This window comes from Natator depressus, chromosome 9, assembly GCF_965152275.1.
Source record: "Natator depressus isolate rNatDep1 chromosome 9, rNatDep2.hap1, whole genome shotgun sequence".
Lineage (NCBI taxonomy): Eukaryota > Metazoa > Chordata > Testudines > Cheloniidae > Natator > Natator depressus.
In genome coordinates this window covers 31,113,399-31,140,635 of record NC_134242.1, presented here as the reverse complement: position 1 = coordinate 31,140,635, position 27,237 = coordinate 31,113,399, and the positions used below count along the sequence as shown (strand labels likewise).

The 27,237-nt window shown below is 40.3% G+C and overlaps 1 protein-coding gene across 1 annotated transcript in view; it reads right to left on the bottom strand.

Moving 5' to 3' along the window:
- SLC9A9 (solute carrier family 9 member A9) overlaps window positions 1–27,237 on the bottom strand; it is a 309,971-nt gene that overhangs the window by 176,625 nt on the left and 106,109 nt on the right. The gene's annotated exons all lie outside the window — the stretch shown is intronic.

The window sequence follows — 27,237 nt, the reverse complement described above, 5'->3', positions numbered from 1 at the left end:
TTTACTACTGGTGACTTGATGCCCAGAATGCTAATGATACCGCCAAGTATGAATGTATTTCTGCTTGTTGTAACATAAAAATTAACAGATGTGCTGTAGCCCCAAGCTTCACAAATACTAATTAAGCAACGTTTCAGATTTTTGTGGTTCTGTTGCTTTCGACACTTGAGGTCTTTTATGCTTACTGTCAAAGAAAATAAGTGATCTTGGCAGTGGATTTTAGAACGGAGTATGCATTGCTGTAAAATGATTGGTATTTTAAACATTAAAACTAGATGATTTTAAATTGGGGTGAATATTTCATGCTTATGGATGTGTTCTTAATGTTCATCTCTGCAACTGGATGTTTTCTGTCTGGAGACTAGGCAGCAGAGATGCAGCTCTGTATTCAAGATTTTTCTGAACAGTTGCACTCATTTAAGTGCCTCCAAATGTTACTCAGAGACCAGCAACTAGGCTACTCTCAGATCTTATCTCTTGGTTGGTAAAGGATATATAGAAAGGGAAGTGAACATGAGTGAATAAGAGAACAATCCTTAGAAGTACTGAACTCCTCGTGGCTGGTGCTCACCACTTGTCTGGATCTGGACCTAAAGTCTTACTTTTTTATTTTAAGCTTTTAGTGTGCCCATTACCGCACTCTCTTGCCACACATGAGAACACATAGCACTTAGTGCTATGAATTTTGAAAGCACTGTACGTACACTGATTAAGCTTCACATAATTCTAGTGATGTAGCTAAGTAACAGTTACAATTCCAATTTTACATATTGGAAAACTGAAGTGACTAGTTCAAAGGTCACACAGAGAATCAGTAGCAGGGCCAGAATCAGACTTTCAGAGCTCTTGATTCTTGGCCCCAATCATCTAGACCAAGCTGCCTCTTGAGGGCAAAGGGGATGATTTAGTATTGATAAATATTTTATTTGACTCAAAGTGACACATTCTTGTGTTACACCTGGCTGCATTGTGATCATCACTGTGGTCATTAAGCAGGGTCTAAGAAGTGCTGTACAGTAAAGTGCAAACGAGCAATGACATTCTAAACCCATTCACTGAGAATGTGAATATGAATGCTGAAAACTTTTCTTACATACAGAAAATTTCAAAGCACCAGAAGCTGATATTCTTACTCATGCAGAGTAGCACTTTCTTTCCAAAAATTGTCTTGTTAACATCAGTGGGACTATCTGAGGACCTTGTGAGGAAGCATCCAGTATAAGTGCCAACCAGTGCATGTGTATGCCTGGGACCAGCATTGCCAGTTCTCTCTCAACTGCTGGACATGCCATGCTGGAGAACAATCTCAGGGAGTACATCTCTTGCCTTCATTCATGTCTTGAGATGATGCTCATCACTGACCCCTTCAGTCTGAGGTTTTAGCCTTCACAGTCACATCAGAGATTATGGTAAAAATATAAAACTCGGACTCTCTGAGCCTCTGCTTCTTTCAGTTGATGTCTTCTCAGCTATAGTGCTGTAGGTCAACAAACTCTTATTTGCTAACATTTCTTGTATACCTAAAAGGGACTCTAGTTGTTTGTTCTGTGTTGAAATGTTATAGTTAAAATTCTGTCTCTTCTTGACTGTAGATCATGTTCTCATTGATTCTTTACCTCAAAGAAGTATACAAAGACTGCAGTTTCTCATACCTGTTTCTTAATTAATTGTAAATGGGGAATTGACCTTCTATGTCACTAAGTTTTGAGTGGTGATTTCAATCAAGTCAATCTAGCATTTTTCCTGACTGCATCAAAGAAAGCTGATGAACTATCCAGAGGGCCTGGTCAATGCAAGGGACAGCAGATGTTAAAAGCCATGAGAACTGTATCAAGAGCTCCTTGACCTGGAAGAAAAATACACCAGGCAAACATCAATGAAACCATTAATGAACTGCTTATTAATTATGCCAGCCACAAGGCAAAAGAGGTGTCCTAGTTTAAAATCAGTTAAAGAGTGTTATACTAGGTTTTATCATCAATTACATGGGCATTTTTTCAAACAAAAACACCCAAACAACTTATCTTAAATTAAACCAGAGCTATCCTGCAGAACTGAAGCAGCCTTCAGTTTTCAGAAGGGAATAAATACAGTAAGCCTATCATTGTATCAGAAGAAAACCACATTCTAAATCTTGATTCATCTTTATAATTGAAACAAAAGCAAATATTTGATTTAAACAATTGTAGGCCCTAACTATGCTGCCCAGGAAAACGGTGCTAGCAATTCTTTCTGGAAAGAATTGTTGCCCTGAACAGTTCTCCTAGGGTCTAAAGCTTTTACATTCAAATAGGTGAATGTTTATATGAATTTATTGGATTATTAAACATTTTCTCTGCCTACAGGTCTTCTTACACTTTAAGAAGTGGGACTGTTGGGACAGGAATCACTGCATCTTATATATGACTGGTTCTGATAAGACTTTAGAAAATTTGATATTGGTCACTAAACACAGAGCCCAAATTCCTAGTTTAGTTATCAAACTAAACATAAGGTGTACTATTCAAGCAGCAGTGCAATTATTTCTTGTGTCATGAACACTAGAGAAGAAAGAAACCTATTAAATATGTGAAGTTACCTAGCTCATTCCCCTGACAATGCAAGATTATATTTCCAAGCTTCCTGTCTTATCTAATTTTAAATGTCTCAAGCAAGGAATTTCCATCCCTCTTCTGTAAAGTCTGTTATGTTAATATTCAGCTCTCATTGTCAGGAAATTTTTCCTCATATTCTGTCTAAATGTTCCTTTGCTTCATGTCATCTGATTACTAAAGCTTTGTTCTTCCTGTACCTCCCTAAACAATTCAACTCTCTGTTTGGGATTCTTCTTAAACAGTAGAGTATTATCATGTTAACTAAGTCTTTTATCTTAGTTACTATACTTACTAAGTATAAAGAAAAGGAGTACTTGTGGCACCTTAGAGACTAACAAATTTATATGAGCATAAGCTTTCATGAGCTACAGCTCACTTCATCGGATGCATGCAGTGGAAAATACAGTAGGGGGATTTTATATACACAGAGAACATGAAACAATGGGTGTTACCATACACACTGTAATGAGAGTGATCAGGTAAGGTGAGCTATTACCAGCAGAAGAGAAAAACAAAACAAAAACCTTTTGTAGTGATAATCAGGTGGGCCATTTCCAGCAGTTGACAAGAACCTGTGAGGAACAGTAGGGAGGGAAAATAAACAAGGGGAAATAGTTTTACTTTGTGTAATGACCCATCCACTCCCAGTCTTTATTCAAGAATAATGTAATGATGTCTAGTTTGCAAATTAATTCCAATTCAGCAATCTCTCATTGGAGTCTGTTTTTTAAGTTTTTTTGTTGTAATATTGCCACTTTTAGCTCTGTAATCGAGTGACCAGAGAGATTGAAGTGTTCTCTGACTGGTTTTTGAATGTTATAATTCTTGACGTCTGATTTGTGTCCATTTATTCTTTTACGTAGAGACTGTCCTGTTTGGCCAATGTACATGGCAGAGGGGCATTGCTGGCACATGATGGCATATATCACATTGGTAGATTTTTTTTTTCTCTCCTGCTGGTAATAGCTCACCTTACCTGATCACTCTCATTACAATGTGTATGATAACACCCATTGTTTCATGTTCTCTGTGTATATAAAATCCCCCTACTGTATTTTCTACTGCATGCATCCGATCATCTGATGAAGTGAGCTGTAGCTCACAAAAGCTTATGCTCAAATAAATTTGTTAGTCTCTAAGGTGCCATAAGTACTCCTGTTCTTTTTGGGGATACAGACTAACAAGGCTGCTACTCTGAAACCTGTTACTAAGTATAGTAACTTATAATACTTACTAAGTAACCTGTTACTAAGTATAGTAACTTATAATACTTACTAAGTATTATCATGTTAACTAAGTCTTTTTTTAGGCAAACTTAGCATATTAAGTTCTTTTATCATTGTCTAATCAACTAGTCACCCAGAGCTTTCCATTTTTGAATATCCTCCAAATTATTAGCATATTTCAAATATTAAGGTGTCCAGAACTGAACATTCTATTATAGGTGCATTTATTCCAATGACAAATATAATACCATCTAGCTCTCATAGAGTGCTTTTCGTTAGCAGAACTCAAAGAAGGTCAGCATTGGTATCTTCATTTTACAAATGGGGAAACTGAGGCACAGAGTGGTGCAATGACTTGCCTGAGGTGTCTCAGAGCAGTGGCAGGCCTAGAACCAAGGTGTCTAACATCCAAGTTCAGCGCTTGATCCACAAGGCCACATCATCTCCCTCTAGAAAATGATTTTTGCCTCAATGGATGATGACTTGTTATACAATATGTAAACCAAAAATCACACTGTATATTTTTAATGACATACCACCTTATGAGCACCTATTTAAGTTACTGCCATCTATAACATCTGGTGCAGATCATTTCCAAAATTCTTGCTTTACAAATATTCTCTCCCTCTCCCACCCCTCATCATCACTGCTCTGTGTTGTTTTTTACCCAGAATTTCTCCAGATTGAATCCCATTTGGTGTTTTCCTGACCACAGCTTTTTCCTTTCTACTATTCTTTGATCCTCACTAGTGTGCACAGTACTTTCTAGTTTAGTACTATCCACAAGGGATAAAATCCTGTTCCCACTGAAGTCAGTGGCAATACTCTCATTGACATCAACAGAGCCAGATTTCACCTTGGATGTTTACCCCTGTAACATGGCAGGGCTTCTCAGCAGTTTACAAAGGATCTACTGCCATGCTCACAGCCTCCTTCAAGCAGTCTTATTGTCCAAATCTAAACAAAACAAATACAAACAGCTCCTTGGCTCATTCTGGGCCAGAAACTCCAGGGGATGTTCCCCCTTTTACCTTTCAGGCTCTCATAGCCTCCCTACACAGGGGACTCTGGCAGTCCTGCTTCCTAACTCTGACTCACTGGTGTCTTCCCTTCCCTAGCCCCAGGGGCCTCTTTTAAAGCCTATTCTGGATCAGCTGATGCAGACAGGTGCACTGGCCCTGTTCCTCCTTAAAGGGTCAGTGTCACCCCGTGACAACCCCTTTTCCAGTACATCACTGATGATGCTAAATAACATTGAGCCTAACTCTAGTTCTTGCCCCCAAGCTACTTATTTGACACTAAAGCAAAATGTCACAAGATAACACTTCACACTGAAGACAGTCACAGTTAAACATGCATGTCTCTAGTCTTGGTTCCCCCCACTCCCTAAACTCTAACAACATTCTGCATGAACCCTATTTCCGCTCACCGACCTTCTGTGCCTGATGCAAAGGAGTGAGCTATGCTAACAAAAGCTGTGTGCAAGAGACTGTAAAGATAATGTTACTGTTTTATATTTAAACAAAATGTTTAATTATTAAATATTAAAGTTCTTATTGTTAAATTAGTATTATAGCAAAATGGAGACTTTGCCGGTTCTTCCACACAAGTGGATTAAGGTTAAACATAATCCAGATCCACCAAAAATGCATGGATTCATAGAGTCATAGATTCCAAGGCCAGAAGGGACCATTATAAACATCTAGTCTGACCTCCTGCATAGCACAGGCCACAGAACTCCTCCAAAATAATTCCTGTTTTAAAAAATCCAGTCATGATTTAAAAATAGCCAGTGACCAAGAATCCACCATGATCTTTGCTAAATTGTTCCAATGGTTAGTTACCCTCACTGTTTTACACTCAAAATTATCCTCAAAAACTGCTTTTTCGGACAAGTTGGGAGGAGAGGGGTGAAGAGAAATTTTGAACCATCTTCAGAGTTTGGCAATCAAATTTACCTAATGAACCCTGGATCATAGCTGGAGGATAAGGGAGACATTATTGTCTCACCCTCTCTAAAAGTTAGGGGAAAATGTCCCAGAAACACCTCCCCCAGTGGCTACTGCAAGTCCACCTCTCTTTTCCCGATCTACAAGATGGAATTAACAATAATACTTAAGGTATGTCTACACTGCTTCTCTGAGGTGTAATTACAGCAAGTGTTGATATACCTGAGCTAGCCTTGATCTAACCAGATCAAAGGCTCCAGTGTGAGCAACAGAGGGGCTAGTCACCCAAGTATGATCCCATCCAAGACCATAGATATGTATGGGAGGAGAGGTTAGCCCCTCCCGCTGCTCAAATTTCTGAAGCTACACACTATTTTAGTGTGCTAGCATTCTGTCTCCTTCACACCCAGCCTGAAGTATAGATATACTTTTAGACTGCAAGACTGCAGGTCTTCCTATGTGTTTGTACAGCAATTACTGTTCAGGGCTCCAATGTGGAATGGGGCCTTTGAGCACTACTGTAACAAAAATAAAATAATAATCTTTCCAAATAAAATCTAAATTGATTAAATATCATAGTCCAAGTTCTTTATAAGTATATATCACAGTTCATTCATGATGAGGAGAGTTTCTTGCCATAAACATTTTCTGGCCTGTGCATTTAGCAAAATGGCGGAATTTTCCTTTAAGTAATCCAAGGCATTTGAGGATTACAGCATGATTTTCCTCAGAATGTCACGACAGTTTTCTGGAGAGAAACTGGAGATGAGATTAAATCTTGTATTCCTCCTTTTACTCTTGAGGCCCAGCATGCCTACGGCTAGTGTGACAGCATCAAAGAAAGAGATGTTAATCAATTGCAAACAACAGTATAGCACAAAGAATCCATGATTTTTATATAACCCAATGCTTGTAGCAGTTTAGCTGTGGAAACAGACAACATGCTGCAGAAAACTTGCTGCAATACCTGAATCAGAATATGTTACAAAGAAAAGAAGGGTTCTAGTGAAGTACTGTGGGGTGTGATTAGCAACAGCAAATGAGAACAATAGCAATTGATTTTTGCAGAGATACAGAAGTTAATTCTCTGATTATACCATACTACAACATAACTAAAAGCAGTATCAATAACCAGGTGCTTCTTTCTTTCTTTCTTTCTTTCTTTCTTTCTTTCTTTCTTTCTTTCTTTCTTTCTTTTTCTTACAGGGTTATGTGACTATTGTGGAAAGAAAAGTCTTATGATCTGGGGAACAGAATACTTGTTTCCACTTGCTTTGTCAAAGTACTTCTCGTTTCCTTAGTTAACCATCCTTCCTTTTCACTGCAGTATTGTATGATACATATTTAGCATAAAGGAATATTAGGGGAGCATGAAGAAGTCATGTCTGGAGTTACAAAACAAAACCAGCAATGCCTGCAATGATCTGCACTGAATGAAGTGGAACCTCCCTCAACTGATAGGTAATTAAAGAAGTACATCAGGTGCTAGTTAATTCCATCAAGAAAAATAAGATGGGATGGAAAAAATACTACTTTCTCAGAGTTCAAGGTTGCAATAAAAGATGGCAGCAAGAAGGTGGTCTTTCTCAAAATGATGTACAATCATGATTATACAAGTATAGGTAGAGTACAGGTATATAATATGTTACTGAAATGTGGGGTTTACAGACAAACAAATCTGACTGAACAGTTTCTACATCCATATAATTTTTTAAACTATGTGATTTTCCTTGATGCGGCTACAAAAACAAAACAAAACACAAACACGTAATAAAACACCCCTAAAGATGCTGAAACCCAAAGGCAGACTCATCATTCACCTTAGCCTTCTGCAATGTAACCATTAGCACCAGAAGCTGGATTTGAAAGTGTATGAGTAGCACCTAACACCCACACCCGCTCTTAGCAAACAACAATGCCATAAGGTCATTAAATCCTTCCAACCTTCCCAGCCCCCATGAAATTCATCCTAATCTACTAAAGCCAGTGTAGATGAACTATAAATCCAACACATTTGAGATTGGGTATGTACTTCCCAGTCCCAAGCCCACAAAAACAGACGGGAAGTGGAGACTGGAGAGGCATCCCAGTGTAGGAATGCACTGTGGCCAGCAAAAGCAGCCAATTACAGCGGTTATGGAGGCAGATACACAGGGATTGTGTCTTTCAGAGGAAAGCTGCCAAAATTAAGGTGGGTATTTATGGAACAAAATACTCTCCCTTTATTAATTATAAAATTTTAACAGTGGTCAAAAAGGAGCAAGAATGTGGAGAATTTGCATTAAAACAAACAAACAAACAAACAAACAAACCGGGAAGGTCTCCAATGTATTTTACCAAACAAAACCTTCTTTTTAGCCCTTGACTCTTGACAGTATTTGTGAGGTTTTCTAGATTTAAGATTCCAGATGTAAAAGCCAGATTTCACATATACACACATATATATATATCTCCATTAAGCATACTGTTTATATACACACAAGAACTTGTAAACAAGGCTACTGATGGCCTGCAATTGGCTGCCTGTTCATGCTCCCGTAGTTTTTCTGGATATCCAAAAATCTGTTCTCTTTTCAGAGTAGCAGCCGTGTTAGTCTGTATTTGCAAAATAAAAGGAGTACTTGTGGCACCTTAGAGACTAACAAATTTATCTGAGCATAAGCTTTCAGTGAGCTGTAGCTCACAAAAGCTTATGCTCAAATAAATTTGTTAGTCTCTAAGGTGCCAAAAGTACTCCTTTTCTGTTCTCCTTCACAGTCTAAACACACTAGCCCCACTTAGCTTCAAGGTCATCCTTTAATACAAAAAGAAAAGGAGTACTTGTGGCACCTTAGAGACTAACAAATTTATTTGAGCATAAGCTTTTGTGAGCTACAGCTCACTTCACTGGAAGCATTCAGTGGAAAATACAGTGGGGAGATTTATATACATAGAGAACATGAAACAATGGGTGTTACCATACACACTGTAAGGAGAGTGATCACTTAAGGCGAGCTATTACCAGCAGGAGAGCGGGGGGGGGGGGGAGGGGGGCGGAGGGAGAACACCTTTTGTAGTGCTAATCAAGGTGGGCCATTTCCAGCAGTTGACAAGAATGTCTGAGGAACAGTGTGGGGTGTGGGGGGTGGGAATAAACATGGGGAAATAGTTTTACTTTGTGTAATGACCCATCCACTCCCAGTCTTTATTCAAGCCTAAGTTAATTGTACCCAGTCTGCAAATTAATTCCAATTCAGCAGTCTCTCGTTGGAGTCTGTTTTTGAAGTTTTTTTGTTGAAGAATTGCCACTTTTAGGTCTGTAATCGAGTGACCAAAGAGACCGAAGTGTTCTCCAACTGGTTTTTGAATGTTATAATTCTTGACATCTGTTAAGACATCTTGTGTCCATTTATTCTTTTACATAGAGACTGTCCAGTTTGACCAGTGTACATGGCAGAGGGGCATTGCTGGCACATGATGGTATATATCACATTGGTAGATGTGCAGGTGAATGAGCCTCTCTGATAGTGTGGCTGATGTGATTAGGCCCTATGATGGTGTCCCCTGAATAGATATGTGGACACAGTTGGCAACGGGCTTTGTTACAAGGATAGGTTCCTGGGTTAGTGGTTTGTTGTGTGGTCTGTGGTTGCTGGTGAGTATTTGCTCAGGTTGGGGGGCTGTCTGTAAGCAAGGACTGGCCTGTCTCCCAAGATCTGTGAGAGTGATGGGTTGTCCTTCAGGATAGGTTGTAGATCCTTGATGATGCATTGGAGAGGTTTTAGTTGAGGGCTGAAGGTGATGGCTAGTGGCGTTCTGTTATTTTCTTTGTTGGGCCTGTCCTGTAGTAGGTGACTCCTTTTCTTTTTGCAAATACAGACTAACACGGCTGCTACTCTGAAACCTATCCTTTAATACAGGAGCCATCCCAATATTCTCCTTCTAGAGCTTGCCCTTTGAATTCTAAAAATGAGCCAACTGCTGCTGTCTACCAGCCATTTTGGAACCCATCATCAAGCTATTCACGTTGCAGTTCCCTTTCCTCTATATCATATGTATTTTTGTTCTTTTTTATTCTTTCCAAACAGCTCTTTTGGGCTCTTCAGTATATTGTTTTTTTCAGGGTGTCTTTTAAGCAGTAGTTTTGACCACTTTAATCTAGGTTAGCGTAGTCTGCTATAGCATAGATTCATAGATATTAAGGTTAGAAGGGACCATTATGATCATCTAGTCTGACCTCCTGCACAATGCAGGCTACAGAATCTCACCCACCCACTCCTGTGATAAACCTCTCACCTATGTCTGAGCTACTGAAGTCCTCAAATCATGGTTTAAAGACTTCAAGGAGCAGAGAATCCTCCAGCAAGTGACCCATGCCCCATGCTACAGAGGAAGGCGTAAAACCTCCAGGGCCTTTTCCAATCTGCCCTGGAGGAAAATTCCTTCCCGACCCCAAATATGGCGATTAGCTGAACTCTGAGCATATGGGCAAGATTCACCAGCCAGATACCGAGGAAACAATTCTCTGTAGTAACTCATGTAAAGCTCTTATGGTTTGTGGTAACTCTTCCTAATACAGCAAAGCAATCCCCTTGCAAGCTGGCTACCTGATAGCAGCTATCAAGGTAACATGCATCCCAGAAAGGTAAGGCAGTCACTGATTTTGTGGAGAATATTAAATTGACCGTTTGCCATGAACAGCAATGTCTGCATGAAAAAAATGCAAAATTCATACTTTCTGCTAGATTTTCACTCGCTCCAAAAATCACTTATTTAGAAATGAAGGGCCAAATTTACTTTGTGTCATTCCAGTGACACCAAGCAGCCACAGAACTGGCTTAAATGACTGGGGAAGCAGGTTTATGGCTACCTTGTGTCACTGGAGTGGCATAAAGCAGCCAGAGCATTTGGATGGATCTAGCCCTAAATGTGTACAATCTGAGAAATCAGTTGAGCTGAGCTGAATGAAAAGAACATCAGCATTCATTTTTGATAAATGTTTTCCAGATTTGGCAAATATTGCCATTGTGTGGCAGTCCACAGTGCAAGTGCTGAAAGAGCCTTTTGATGTTATGTTGTGCTACCAAATAATACATGTAGTAGTGGAAACCCACAGAATCTGCAGTGGTACAAGCAGAGTGAACTCAACTGCGCAAACATTTCCTATAGTATTAATTCCAAAATGCTAGGTTAGGCTGATTATTCTGAAATGTGTGCTTTTGAACATGCCATGCACAAGTTACCCTTTGATTCTTGGAATTTTTCAATGCACAGATCCAACAAGTGAGATGAATTCTTGGCAGCTCCTTCACATATGCTCTGTCACATTCACAAAGCTTTTTTACAATGGACATTAAATACATTCATGACATGTAATGTGAAGTCTGCCACTTTGCACCATGAAAAGTGTGACTCTCTCCTCTGACAAAAAATACAACCTGGCAGATACAGTAGGCTCGACATCTGTTCAACAACTGAAATGTAAGAAGATATGGGAAAGTGTTTGTGTGGCCACTAGAAGAGGTGAATAAAGTGAGGACTCAGATACATTTCCATACACTCACATTGACACAGAATGGAATCTACAGGTGCCTAGGAAATATGACAAACCATATATCACCGCAGGGGGCAGTAACCTGGCCACCAGATTCCTAAAATCCTATAGAAAGAAGCTTTTACCTATCCTATTGTGTAGGTTTTCTCCTAAAAACACAGACTTAAGATGATTCTAATAAAGACTGAAACCCAGATTTCAGCCTTGCCTAAAACTAGTCATTCTCCTGAGGAAGACAACGTATCTTCCTCCATCAGATCTTCTCTTCTTCCTCCTCAAGAGGTGACATATCCATACATTAATGTAACATTTTGATTACCATCCTCTTGGTACAAACTACTCCATTTTCATCTTAATTAGTGATAAATTCTGATAAACAGCAACCAGATCTCCTGTAACAACATCTCTGTTTGTAAAGGAAATCTTAATAGTCAAATATGATTCCAGTGAAAGAATTTCCCAGCCTTGGAAGAGAATGTTTAGAACTAAAAAAAAAAAGGGCTAAAGTTACTACATCTGATTTTTTCATGAATCCCTTTGAAAATGATCAAAATTCCTGTCCAGAAGAACTATCTTCCAGCTTTGAAAGGAATGAAGCACATCAGCAAAAAAACAGATGGCTGAATGGTGGATTGTCTGTGACTGTGTGCTGGACAATTTCCAATGTCAGACTGTATCTATACTGTCTGAGCAGATCCTATCAAACACACATCATTCAGAGCTTTCTGCATCGGAGTCTATGATTCTTGCTTGTTTGGATATACAAACTACAATCCAAATCCAGCCCTTCATTTGTATTCTTGAAAAGAAATTGCATGAATACAAATGGTCTGTATTATTGAAGCAGCTTGAGATCTACCCTCCAGTTCAGGGAGACACAACAGAAGCAGTTGCATGGAGTGGGAAGAAAGCAGGAGTTAGAATAGAAAGAGATGCCCCTCTGCCCCATGTCCCACCCCTTCTCCCACACTAGACAAAGTAGTAATGTAAAACCGTGATTCCCCCCAGTGCATTGCATCTTGCATAAGTTATTTATTCCTGTGTAAAACAGGAGTAAAACCTGCCAAATCAGACAGGTAGCACTGCACATGCCCTGCCCCTTCCCTGCACAAGTGTAAATGACTATACGAGGTGCAAGGCAATGAAGAAGGCCACAATGTCATCTTTCTTACCAAACAAAAAAAGAACAAAAATCCCCATCACTGCAACATCCAAAGCTAAATCTCTGCTTGTGACTTGAAACAAATATACTGTATTAGTTCATGCTAATTAAACAAGACGTGATAGGCTGAGCATATCTGGTGGATTCTAGCACCTTGGGTGCTTTGTGAGGCATGGCACTGAAGGCTGTCTGTATTCAGCCACCCACGAAATACAATAATCCCCCAGAAATGCAGTGCCTAAAATTCCTTGTTACTGTAACAAAATGCAAATGGTAAAAAATAAGGCTAAAAGGAGATAGCATTCCCAAGGCTTAGAGAGGCTGTATAAGATTGAATCCGATAAGCTTAACGTCATAGCAGCCAATCAAAACTGGCTGCAATAAAACAGGAATAAAGTATTATTATTATTATGACTATTTATTCAATGATTGAAATTATGCAAAGTCCTACTGGTGTCCAGAACTTTAAAGCAATCATGTTTCAACAGGTTCCTAAGACTCAGGAAGGTTTGTTTTACTGGGCTGTTAATAACCATCTCTGGTTTCAGTTGTTTCGTTGCACTTACATATGGGATGTAATCCAAACTAAACATCGTTAGGAAAGCCTTTGAACAAAGCTACTTTGTATATGCAGTAGCCAGTGTTTCAGCTGGGCAGAGACTGCCTCCTAGTTTATGTCTAGGGCTTCATACAATAGGGTCCTGAACTTGGTTAGGGTGTCTAGGTGTGACTGTAATACAAATAATAAATGGCATTTTTTTCTCGATTAATAAGAAATGGACAAAGTTAACACTATATATTTAAAAGTGTGTGGTACCCGGTGAATTCCTCAAACCTTGTCACCAGTTAAACTGATACCAAGCAGTAGCAGCTTCAGCTACCTTCTTCAGTGCTTTCCATGTATAGAGCTGGGATTTTGATCCTGACCAAAGAGCTGCTGCCAAGTCACCATGCCAGTTGTGATTCTTTGGAGGGGCAGATATCTGTGATGCCCTATTTCTCCCTTCCCATCATCACAATGACCTTCCCTCTGGAGTTAAAGAAAGGATGGGTAGTCTTAAGAAAAGAAAGGAAAAATTCTGCCACTCTCCTTATCTTTTGCTCAGGAGGATGAGTGCTTGCAATTTCAGTACCTGGAATTTTGTGTTCTCATCATACTGTACAATCTAGACTTCAACCGTTGCCAACTCGCATGCAATTATATACATATGCAAATACTATATGTAAATTGTGTGTATATACACATGCATTGTGCACACGCCCAAACTTACCCAGAGTTTTCTTATAAAAATCTTCAATTTTGCAATTGCAAGTAATTAGTCTTACTGGGCAACATTAATTATTTATGTCATGGTCCTTGGACATGGTCCCTGGACTCTTTTCTAGTCCCCCAAGTGCATGCCTTCCACGTGGTAGGTCCATTCCTCCCTTTCTCTTTGGGGTGCGATTCTGCAATCCAGCCACTTACTGATAGGGTCTCAGGATTAAACCTCCCTGGGAGCCATCCACATTACCTAGCAGGAAACAACTGGACTGGCACCCAACCAGAGTTCTCCTTCAGGAGCCTGTGGTCAGTAATAGCATGCAGTGATACAGAAGCAGTTTCTCCAAACAAAGTATGGTTTATTTGCCCCAAACGTACACATAGCTGAGAGAAGTACATTTAAAAAACAACAGACACCTGTAAGCATATTGTCTTACCTACACTTGGCATTCCCCTCAAGCATTAGGTAGCCATGACCTAGCCTTAGTGTTCCCCTTTCTCTCTGGGCACCAAGTTACAGCTTGTTTGCTACAGTCCCTGGCTCACAAGTCCATCTCTTTATGTGTCAGCCACTGCATGCTGACTCTGTGTCCCTCTGCCAGCTTCCAGCTGAGCTGACAACTCCCTGCCCTTTTTTGCCAGGGCACCTTTTTAACCCCTTAGGGTCTTTTAATCTCAGCCTTAGCCTTGAAAAGAGAAAAACATCCTTGTTTGGATGGTGCCAGCCGGGTGGATTCTTCCCCCAACTGATGGCCCAGCCAGTGTGGTCTTTGAAGCAGTTACCCTTTCTGGATTCCTTAACACCCCCCACCCTCCGCCCTCTACAGCATCCTTTGATTTAACTCTATACATTTGGTCAGGAAGCAATATTAAATTGACCAGGGAAATCAAGTCACACATATTATTCCTAAGAAATAACACAGACATTTTCCCCGTTTGTCACAGCTTGCAATGACTACTCTGTATACGTACTATGTATGTTATAAATACGTTGTTGAGGGGTTAAGGTGTCTGAAGCTCTTGGGTCTAAGTTGTTTGTTTTCACTAAAGATGATCAGTCTGCTTTCAAATGACTTCTCATAGCAACATAACAAGACTGGACTGCTTAGCAACTAGGAGGATCAAAGTTCAACATGGAAAAATGAAGCATCACTTCTTATTGGTATTTTGCTATTTTTAAAAGTGCAAGAGATTAAGGACAACAGCTGAGGACGCACTCACTGCTCATGATGTTTTATGCCGCATGCTTCATTGCCCTGTAATTCACAAAAATAAGGATATTTGTTTTATACCATGCTACAGAGGACTCATCCTACAGTAATGTTCTCTTCTCAATCCATCTGTACAACTTCCCTTAACCCTATTCACTGGCATTCAGAGAGAATATACTCCTCTGACCTTTAGAAATAAAGTATCTGCACAATTGACTTGATTTATTTATTGATACCATCTATTTCTGTAGTTTGAGCAGAATAGCAGACTGGTGGGGGCACCTGGATAATGAAGACAGGGGATGATTTGAAGTGATTTAATAACAAAACATTGTAACTAACAAGACATGTTTTACTTGCATATTGTTTGTCTATTATTTGTCTGTTTTTACTTTTTAGATCTTCACCTACTATCATCTGTGATGCTCATTTTACAGATGAAAAATCAAGGCACAGAGAGACGAAATAACTTGGCCATGGTCACACAGGAAGTCTATGATGGAGCAGGAAACTGAATCCAGGTTTCCCAAGTCCCTGCCTAGTATCAAGATCATTAAACCATCCTTTCTTTAGATCCTGACCGTGGTCTTTTAATGATTCGTGAATATAAATGAATTAATAATAGCTAGATCCACCAGTAGAGTACTGTATGTAATAGAAACTTCAGTTACATTTTAGTGCGGAAGAGGAAATCTATATTTTTCTTTGAAAAGCACATCTATTTTCACAATTTTAACAGAATTTAAAGCATTATTTTTTCTCCACTAACCTTTTGCTCCTCATTTTCCTTATAGAGACAGGCAAAGGACAGGTCTTGGGATCAAGAAAATGTGTTGAGGATGGGAAACAGCAACTCACTGAAAACAATTAGCATCCCTGTGATTTCTATACACTCTGTTTTCTTCTCAAATTAGTGAGACCTAATCTGTGCATGAATGCATCGGAGTGTACGTACACACCTATCCTGAAGGTAGTAGGGAGTCATCCACCCAGCAACTTAAAGTAAGGTCTGGGAGTCAGGTGAACGTTTGTCAGGCACACTTGAACATTCTCTCTTTTATGTGACTCTTCCACTATTTGTTCTGGGCAATTCTCTGAACAGTACATTGGGACAGGGACTCTCTTAGTCAAAATAAGGTACTGCTCTTATAATGACAGGAATTTAATCTCTAGCTACATATGTGTTTGTTACAGGTGAAGCTCAATGATTTTGGAAATTCAAACCTTTTAAGATGATCTCACAGACCCAATTCTATCTAGCTATCCCTGCCTCTTTCCTACCTGTACTCTGTGGTCCTCTCTTTACCAACAACAAGAGGTGGTACTGTGGGACATAACTAATTTTTAGAAGACCCAGAGTGAAGAAAGTGGTACACCAGAGCACAGCAAGGAGAGACCAGTCGGAGTGTGTGTGGGTAGGAGGTTGGAGATTGGTGAGAGGATGGGTGGCTTTAGCTTTTGCCTTAAGGACGAGTGAATTTTGAGACAATTACAGTTTGGCAAGAAGCAGTTCACCCTTCCTTACCTTTTACAGTGCCTGCCCTCACTTTCACAAATACTTATGGCAATTATTTATGGCAATTGAATGCCAATTCCCTGTTGATAAAATGATGAAGCATGATGGTTGCCTGCACTGAAGGATATCAGTTAGGGCACTTAGGCAGATTACCATTAAATGGCTACATTTTACTGTTGCATGCAGTGTATTTGTAGCTAGGTCAGGCCCAGGATAATAGAGTTTTACTGTCATTTTGCTTGAACGCTCTATATAAGAGATTGGGTCAAATTCTACTGTTATGCTAATATAAATCTGGGGTAACTTCATGACTGCAATAGAATTATTCCATATTTATCCTGGTGTGAATAAAGGTAGAATTTTCTCCAGGCACTTAAACCTTTCAAGAAAGTTGGCTAGTAGTAGTGCAAAGTGACGGTCCTTTACTTATGGTACAACTAGTAGAGATTAAATGTAAGCAGTTTGCCAGTCTGCACTGAGCCCTCACTCCACCATAATTTCCCTTCACAAAGTGACACCGCCCACAACATGTTTGTTCAGGATAGGCATGGAACTGAGCTAACAGAAACTGCATTACACTTTATGCCAGACAGTTCTCCCTCCACATGAGAGTTGAATCATCCTTAACAACATAGCAAAATTCTCTGTAGCTATCTGCAAAATGGATAGGGATAATTAGTCGACTTCTGTTTGCAGTGAGATCTAGCTCTTACTCACATTGCTTTCTCTGGGGTTTAAATCGATTTTTCCCAAATTGTTGTATGGTGGAGACTATATTGCAGTGCATTACAATCTCTCTGGAAATCCTGAAAGCCCCCTCCAAAAAAACATTTACCTAGAATGCTGGGGGAATTTGAGACTGTTCAGTGGATTGCATGTTCTGAATCTACAAAAGAGCCTGACATTAGGTTCATATTCAGCCTCTGTTGTCTCTCTCTCCTCAGGTGGCCTCATCTTAAGAGCAGCATGAAGGCGATGTTCACTGTCTTCAGGGGATGGGGTGTATCACATCAGTCTTCAGCACTGCATGGGAGATGTCATTCTCAACTCAGCAAAAGTCTGTTTGCAAACATTCTCCCTGTTCGACAACTCAAGAGAGCTGGCCTCCCTGTTCTCAGCATCTTCAGGCAGTCAAGTAGCCTGCCTGTTCCCCTTACCCCTATTCAGTAGCAATGAGGCAGGAAAAGCTCTCATCCTTACCATTGTTATACTGAGTCTTTCCTTAGAGTCAGGCTCAGACAGCCTAGATTGCCTCACACAGGCATTTGTAAACTATATATCCTATTTTGGGTTGGATAGACACAGGAAAGCTTATATTGGGATACCTGGGAGGAAAGAGAGAACTGAGAGTATATGGCCTATAATGTGCTACACAGAGTTACCTGAAATTAAAAGCACTTGGTTATATGGTACCAGTGTCTGAAAAGGGAAGCATTTATGTGAATTCATTCAGACCCCAGCCTCTGAGCAGTGTCATTTATGAAATACACTGTTCATGCAAATTCTCCCAGATAGCCCAAAGCAGGAGAATGTTTTTTTCAACTGTCTCCACTATATCTTTTAAATTGTCCATGGCACAAAGTAATGCAGTAAAGCTCGTCTGAATGACAACCTTTGTGCAACGCAAGTTCAGAATTCAGTAAGTAGAGAGTGAAGTATATGAGTCTAAACTTTGTTTTAAGAGATGTGTAGGCTTAAGGAGAACAAAAAGCTATTGTCTGTGACTGGAATGTTATATGCTGAGACATAGCGAACTCTCCTTTAGATTTTATTCTTATGTGCTGCCGGGTATTCGACGGTTGGTGGTGATACTTTGTGCCAAATTTGAGGCTTAACTATCAATAACCTTGTGCTCTCCTACTTCCAAAAGATTGTTTTCCTTCCCCCTCCTCCACCCGCTTATACAACCTGAACACCTTTAACAATTTATGAGCTTCTGGTCTGAAAAAGAACAATTCCCGAGTCTAGCACAGCTGATGAAGATACATACACACTAAACAAAAAGAGTTAGAGCACTCTGAAAACTGAAAATTTGTCAAAGGACATTTCCTTTCCAACATCCTTTCCCACAGCTAAGACTCACTCTGGCTTTCATGGTACAGTAGAAGGAAATGTGATCTGTAAGTTGGCATGTGCTCCCTGTATACTCTGCCCTTCCATCACGCACACCTTTATCAGAATCTGAAAAGGTTTAGTGGGAACTCAATTCTACCGCCTTTGGTTTTGCATGCTTCTTCCACAACTAAGGTACATTTCATTTCTTCTTTTACACACACAGCATGTAGATTTTAAAGAGGATTTAGTGCTTGTGAAAGATGCCGACTGACAACCTGGAAACATGAATACCCAGCAAGACTGGGCAGTGTGATTCACCACACACGATTGCAACGACTTGCCTCAACCTTAACCTGGAACTGTAGGCACCTGGAGGAGGAGTTCCCTTTTTGACTTTATCTTCACTAGAAAACAGGATGTGTTCTTACCTTGTGAGAGCTAACATGTGGTAACTGACATGAGGTAAGATCATGAAAACGAGGCAGTAATAGCTTTAAGATGAGTTAGTAGGTCGAGGTAAACTCTAGGCTTCACCTTGACCTGCTACACATGTTAAAACTACAGCTGCCTTGTCTTCACTAGGATTTTCTTTCATGTTAGACACAAGATGAGGACACACTTTTTTCCTTAGTGAAGATGCCCCTCTCATGTCGGTACGATTTATTGCCTCTCTGCTTAGACTGACAACAAAGCAGCCAGCTGTAGGGGTGACTTTTTCGGACCTGGGTACCCCAGTCCAATTCTTCTTATATCTGTAGCCAAACAGATGAAAACAACGTTCGGTCACTGTTAATCTGGACTGGATATGAGCCAGCGACCAAGAGATAAAAAACTCCATATCCCATTCACAATCTTCTGAGTTATCCAATCCCACCTACACTTCAGCATTGAAGATATTTTCTTTCTTTTACCTTCTATTTTTTAAATGGGAATGTTAGGGGGAAAATGACTCCTGCATCGTCTGAATGACACATTATCCTGCTAGTATAGCGTCCTCACAAATATTAGTTCCACTTCCACTGCTCTATAATAAATGGTTGCAGCTGTTGTCATAGTAATTTTCATTTTTAAAAATGTGTCCAAGTGAAGACATGAATTGCAGCTGTTATCATGAGACTGTCCAAAATAAATCCAGATGTAAATAGTACTCTCTTGGTATTGCTAGTATTAAGGGAACTAATGTACATTTCAGTTTCTATATATGCCATAATTGAGGACAGGCACTTGGGGATATCCTGGACTCTGGGTCTCTGTTCCAGATCCAAATATAGTAAATGAATGGAGCAGAAATTAAAAGCTTAAGGGAAAGTTTTCTAGTTATTAGAAAGTCTGGTGACCCTCATGCAGAAAATGTCATGCTCCTAATCGTGTAATATTCCATTGGGGGTGTGCTATAGTTCTGCAGCTCTGTTCACATATCTGTTTAGACCAGCAGACAAACATTTTGGTTTTAGAACATATGAAAAAAAAAATACCCCACACAATGTGGTAGAAATTTTCAAGTAGCTATCTTAACTATTGCTTGTTGTCATACCACCCAGTAGTCCGCAGCCCTCTAAAACCATGCCACACGGTGAATGCTAGGCATTGGCCAGTAGCAAAATGTGTATCTCGCAGTGCAGTTCATAGAAAGTATAATTTAACTGTCCCCAAACTCATGTACTAACAATAACATATAGGAAAAATGAACCATGTGCTGAAAGGGCAGTGTGGTCCATTTAAGTCACTTTAAAGGAAAAATAAATTAAAGGGTCAAATTCTTTATGGGGTGGCTTTAGTGCAGTCATTCTGGATTTCCACCACTGTGGGAAGGGGAAAAGGTTCTACGGTGTTTTGTTCCTAGTAGATGCTAAGTGAACATCCAAAAGGAGCAGGTATTTCCAAATGGCATGAACAAGATAGAACAGTGGTTCCCAAACTTGTTCCGCTGCTTGTACAGGGAAAGCCCCTGGCTGGCCAGGCCAGTTTGTTTACCTGCCGCGTCCACAGGTTCGGCTGATCGCGGCTCCCAGTGGCCGCAGTTCGCTGATCCAGGCCAATGTGAGCTGCTGGAAGCGGCGTGGGCCAAGGGACTTACTGGCCGCCGCTTCCAGCAGCTCCCATTGGCCTGGAGCAGCAAACTGTGGCCACTGGGAGCCGCGATCGGCCGAACCTGTGGACACGGCAGGTAAACAAACTGGCCCGGCCCGCCACGGGCTTTCCCTGAACAAGTGGCGGAACAAGTTTGGGAACCACTGAGATAGAAGCTAAAGGCTGGATCTTCTGTTCTGGTTTAGCTACCCTCAGCACAGGACTTGGACATGGTGGGGCAACTTGAGTGAGAGGTGGCATTCCATTGTTTTTACAGCTCCTCTTCCTGATCTAGGGGTTGGCTGAAGTCTGATTTGGTTTGAGGCTACTCTGAATTTTACCTGGCTCTCCACAGCCTTAGGGATCATTCCAGCAGCTGGGGAAAGTTGTATGGCCACGCCTCTTACCCAGGGATTTAGAGTCATCTGAACCCCAGGAAAATCAGCTTTCCTCCCCCATCTGTCTGATGCTGAGCAGAGCTCACCCAGACCCGAGTATCTGACCTTAAGATTCTGCCCTGGTTTTGGCATTTGCAAATACCCCCTGCTTTTGGGTGACTGATCAGATTCCACTAACAGTAAAATAACACGCAGTGGAGAAATCTCCAGTCAGCAGGTTAAGATGGATGTTGCTTGCACTGTGCTGCTGGAACTGAGCAAAGCAAGTAGGATTAGGGCCAGGATCTTGGTCCAGATGTCTATGCCACTTGGGAGCCTACCTACCAAGATAGATGTGATTTGTAGGTCTGCGGCAGCCATTCTGCCTTTATTCCAACCACAGAAGATAAATATCTATTGCACAAAACCCGTGATGTGATCTTCACTCCCCCACCTCCTGCACACGTCATGTGATCAGGCACACATTAAATAGAGCCAAGCAAATGTGCCATATCTGAAAGCTAATTAAGAAACATTTTCCCAGCTGTGGCTTGAAAACATTCTGGATAAACAAATCCTAAAAAAATACAATTCACTACAAAATAGTATTATTCACTTAATGAAAACAGCCCAGTGAAAGAAAGATTTTCACTGAATGTACTGGAAGAGGAGGATCTCTTGCTTTGATAAGCTGCCTAGCTTGCAAGAGGTAATAAACACCACATACACTACACTACATATAGCTTAGACATTCTGAACATGTAAAGAGCATTTGGAATGAATTCCTTCGAGACTACTAGGAGGTGGAGGCCATGCTATGTGTCATTTGGAAAGTAAATCTCCCTAAATTTGCAATGAAAATCTCAATTTAACCTATGGCCTTTATACAATGCTGCATTAATGATCGCCATACAGATAATATCAATTTTTCTATGGATTTGTTAGGACTTTATTAATTTACAAGGATAAACTCAATTAGTAGAACAGATTAAAATTTCCAACAGATTTATTTTTAATTTATAACCTTTCCCCAAACAGGTACCACAATGATCAGTCTTAAATAAAAATATTAATGCCATGAAAATAATTCTGAATAGCTTCATTACCCTTATAAAAAGAAAAGGAGTACTTGTGGCACCTTAGAGACTAACCAATTTATTTGAGCATGAGCTTTCATGAGCTACAGCTCACTTCATCGGATGCATACTAACACGGCTGTTACTCTGAAACCGTCCATTACCCTTATAGTTACTGGCCTCAGAAAATTTCCTCTTACAGCCTTTTGCGTTCACATCACTCTAAGTATGTGCAAAGTAGATAGTATTGTTTAGACCACAGGCTATAAGAGTATCTATAGCAAAGTAATGTAAATCTGCAAACATGGCTCCTTGAAGGATAGTTCAGAAATATATTTAACATTACTCTAGAGGAATAAAAGTATTGCAGTAAAGGAGATGTACATTGTTAAAATGGTCCACAGGGATGAGAGTTTTTCTTTATGAATGCTTTCAACTATCCATAACCCCTTTCCAATCTTCTGGAGGCAGAGAACAGAGGCCCACTGGGCTCTCTTTCTCTCCTCCCTCCTCCTCCCATTTCTGGCTGTGCTTGCTACAGATCAGTAGAACAATGTAGAAAGGAAGCACTGTTTGATTTCTTTTAAGCAAGTATAAGCATATGATGAATGGGGATAAAAAATGAAAATGCTCGATGTATAACAATGATTTCCACTTCTATGAGATGCTGTAAGGAAGAGGTTATTAAGGGAAAAATTGTCTATAATAGTCCATTCAATGAGGAATTTGGATTTTTTAAATTTTTTTTTAACATATTTCAACATTGCTTTTTCAAATTCAGATTCTATAGTTACCAGCTCCCACCTGAAACTTTGGAAAATCACATTGTAACCAAATATTGGTTATCCAGGTTATCCACAGCAGGAAAAACAGGAGTTTCCTCCCTCACAATTTCCAAGCCTGCCTTTTCTGATGATTCCTGTGCCCCAGGGAGCTCTCTCCCTCTGCGGGCCTGTCTTTTCTCCTTGTCTTCTTGCTTTCTGCCTCTTTATATGTACAACTTGACAAGCAATCCCCTAGTCTTAGCATTGGCAACCCTCAGATGACACAGCTTGGCAAAGCCTAAGGAGGGCTATGTGGTTTATTGCTAGGTGGTATCTTCTATTGTCTTCAGCTTAGTAAAGAGCCTTAGTTGTTCCTTCCATTTAGCCTAAAACAAGAGTGGTTAGCACACCTATCAGCTTCATCTAGGAGTATGATTGTCTAGAATCAAAGACTTGCTTGATGGAAGCCAATGTTAAGAATGTTAAGTTTGCAAATTCAAACACTCAAAAGTTAAGAAATGCCAGAATTAAGGTTGGCCATGCAATCTTATTTTGACCCTTTGTGTGCATTATCTGTCTTTAATTAAATGATGACATACTATTTTTTCCACAGGACCCTTGCTTGACTCAGTGCATATGCATATAATAATATATGATTTCCAGAAGTGTACTAAATGCAGTAACATGATGTGCCGTGTGTGTGTTTGTGTGCACGTGTGTGTGTATGCATGTGTGTGTGTGTATGTCTTTTATAGCAGCACAGGTAGAAATACCTATAGTTAATATTTCACAGCATTTTCCATTATAAGATACTATTTTCAGTTGCTTTTAACTTTGCCAAACTGTAACTGCTTTGGCTAAAATTTCCCTTGCTGCCTCATGCTGAAGTGTTTTGGGAAATTTCAGCAAAAACTATTAAGCCATTTCTCAGAATCATATTAGGGAAAATAAATTTTTTGCCCATGTTAAAAACTTATTGCAACTGTTTCACTGAAAAATTCTAGTATCTCCATGTTTTGTAACAGTGACTTGAAATTGTGCAAGACGGGGGCTTTGGTCACTCTGTTGTCAGATGCCTTTTTTCATCTCTGTAAAAATGCACCTGAATTTGGCCTTGTTATAAACCTTTCAAAAGTCACAGGTCTCACATGCTCAACAGAAACTTGTTAGTGTTTGGGAGCTAAAATATGTGAAAAATCCATGTGCACCAAGCATGCTCCTTCTCAGGGATGTGGGATCTGACCAGAATTTTCCCTGGAATTGCTGCTCCTGGTTGTTGCAGGCTACTGTGGCACTGGGCACTGGAACTAACAATAGGGATACTCTCTCTTCTATGTTCTTAATGCTCCCTCACGTTGCTACCCAGGCAGCAAGGAAGAGGAGTAGGAAACAATCACACTGGAATGCAGACCTGAGGTGGTGGCCCACCCAAAACTAAAGGCCTTACCCCTCAGATAAGAGGGAGGAACCACGAAGACTAGGTTTCAACTGATTCCTTGGGACAACAAAAGAGAAAAAACAGGAATGGGAGTGCCGATCAGAGGATAATAATCAGGGATTCAGAGGGGGACACTGAACAGACCCCACAGTCACCAACCCTCTCCCTCACCATCCAACTTCTTCCTCCTGGAGTGATGGATGGCTGTCTTGGCTAGCACCTAGAGGAGGTTGATGAGGAAGTCTTGCAACTTTGTGGGGCCATGGATAGGGTGTGCCAGGATCGAGAGGTAGATGTGGTTGCCCTCTCACTGCAGAAAGTGCAGGAGTCAGAGGAGTTTGTAAACCACACCAGGTACACACCCATGCTCACATCTTCCTGATGGAGCCACCAACTAATATCTCTGGCAGGCCAGAGTTGGACCAGAGTGCATTGGAAGGTGTGTAGTGAATGAGGCAGGGGACTGCAGGAAGAGAAAAGATGGTCTCCTTTCACCATGAGACTATTTCAGGATTATTTCTGGACTATTTCTGGAGAATTGGATTGTCTCCCCGCTTGTGCCACAGAGTTCCTATGATGCTGAGCGAGTCACTTAAACCACACTTTTCACAGTTGGCCACCAATTGTGTGTTCTTCATTTGTTGGGTGCCCAACTTGAGACACATAGTGTTGGATTTGCAGGAGTGCTGAACATTCACAACTGCAACTGAAGTCAATAAGAGATCAGGTCTACAGAAATAAAGTTCTATAAAATGCTAAGTTCTCTGAAAAATCCGGCATCTCAAATTGGGCAGCCAAAATTAGTGGATCCTGTTGACATTAAAGATTCTGTGACTCCGTTTCCAATCTGTAAAATGGGGAAATATAATTCTGGCTTTTCTTAATTTTTGAGTGCTTGACATGCCAACCTTAATTTTTCTATTTTAATATAGGTTTTAGATTACATTTTACACACACACTCATATTGGATGATGTGAGTTTGCTTTAACAATAGACTCAGAGTCCTAAGGATCCCTGAGTCTTAAAAGATCAAAGCCATCAGTGTTTGGTGTGTAGCTCATGATGCTGCCATTCAAATAAACTAGCACTTATTCCAGTCAGGAATGTGAACGTTACAGCAAGCTTCTACAAGCAGCACAAAGCCCTGTGTAGGGGAGTGACCCTGGGGGACCACCAAAAGAGTTTAGATGGCATCATGCTCCTAGGGCTGCTGGGTAAGCACTGGAGAGTTATGCATTCTGCACCATCCAGAAAGATGGCATATGTTCCTTCTATGAAGAAGGCTTCTTGTGTGCCCTTCCCCTTCATGCAGTAGTCAATCACAATGTGGCCTCCCAGGAAATAATAGCTAGTGCACACTACTTTAATGAATGATATAGCTGCCTTGGAAAGAAGGCTTGGAACATTAAGAACAGGAAGTTTTATGTGGTTTACACGGTCCATCAGTGACACCGCACAATCTATCAGTTCCCAACTGGCTGAAACATCACTTAGACAGATCCCCAAGTATTATATTTTTAGAAGGGATTTAAGCTATGTGAAAAGGCTTTGGTGGGAATGCAATGAATGAAAATAGAAAGGGGTCCTGCCCCTGGCCAATATCTGTTCTTCTCCTCCCACCCATAGACTCACAGACTTATAGATATTAAGGTCAGAAGGGACCATTATGATCATCTAGTCTGACCTCCTGCACAATACAGGCCACAGAATCTCAGCGACCCACTCCTGCAATAAACCTCTCACCTACGTCTGAGCTACTAAAATCCTCAAATCATGGTTTTAAGACTTCAAGGCGCAGAGAATCCTCCAGCAAGTGACCTGTGCCCCATGCTACAGAGGAAGGTGAAAAACCCCCAGGGCCTCTTCCAATCTGCCCTGGAGGAAAATTCCTTCCTGACCCCAAATATGTCGATCAGCTGAACCCTGAGCATGTGGGCAAGATTCACCAGCCAGATACCCAGGAAAGAATTCTCTGTAGTAACTCAGATCCCACCCCATCTAACATCCCATCACAGGCCATTGGGCCTATTTACCATGAATAGTTAAAGATCAAGACAAGAAAATAGCTTTATATAATTCTAGATCCAGACAGGGTCTTTCTTAAATGATTCTCCAGAGAGGATGCAGTCAGTTTGCTTTTGGAACAGTTCAAGGGAATCAGTATCCATACACCCATTTTTAACTAAAAGGGATTTGTCTCTAAAAGAAGAATTAAACTGTGTGTGTAATTATCTTGCTCTCATAAAATCTGTCTTATTCACTGGAGAAAGGTTATTTGGATAAGAAAAAACATCTGGAAGGGCTCAAAAAAACCAAGCTGATTTGTAGCAGGGTATACTTCAGTTCTGAAGTGCTCCCAATAGAAATCTTTGAAAAGAGGAAGCTTTGATGCCAACACGGTCACTTGTACTGAAAATGTAGCTAAATAATTGCCTCTTTGACGTGATTTGCAAGCATCACAAGTGGCTTTCTTAATTCTGAGCCTGCATGCCATATTTGTAAGTGTTATCAGTTTGTTTGTGAATAAGTGGACAGAAATACCCACAGTTAGTCTGATTTGATTGGAAATGACAAGTGCAGACATTCCCAGTTGATTTGAGATAAGTTACATTTTCATACCTCCCTGGGGGCATTCTCCACAACACCACTCACTGAAATCTATTCCAATTCATGAAACAGACTGCCACTGTAGGCTATATATTTAAAGAAATTGCATAAAACTCTCAGACTCTATTAGATAACTTATATTTAAGAATACCTTCACCTTGCAGTTTTGGAAAGCATTGGAAATTTTTTTAATGTGGTACCAATATTAAAAAAAAATAAAAATGCAGTGGGCATGCAAATATTGAAAACGGCATGAAATGTACTGGAATGATAGGAATTATCTCCTGGAAACATCCTGTTCATAGTCTCAAATCTCATGCTGAAATCCTAACTAGGGCAAGAATTGCTGACATTCCTTTGAATTGTTTTCTGTGGTTAAAACAGAACTATTATTC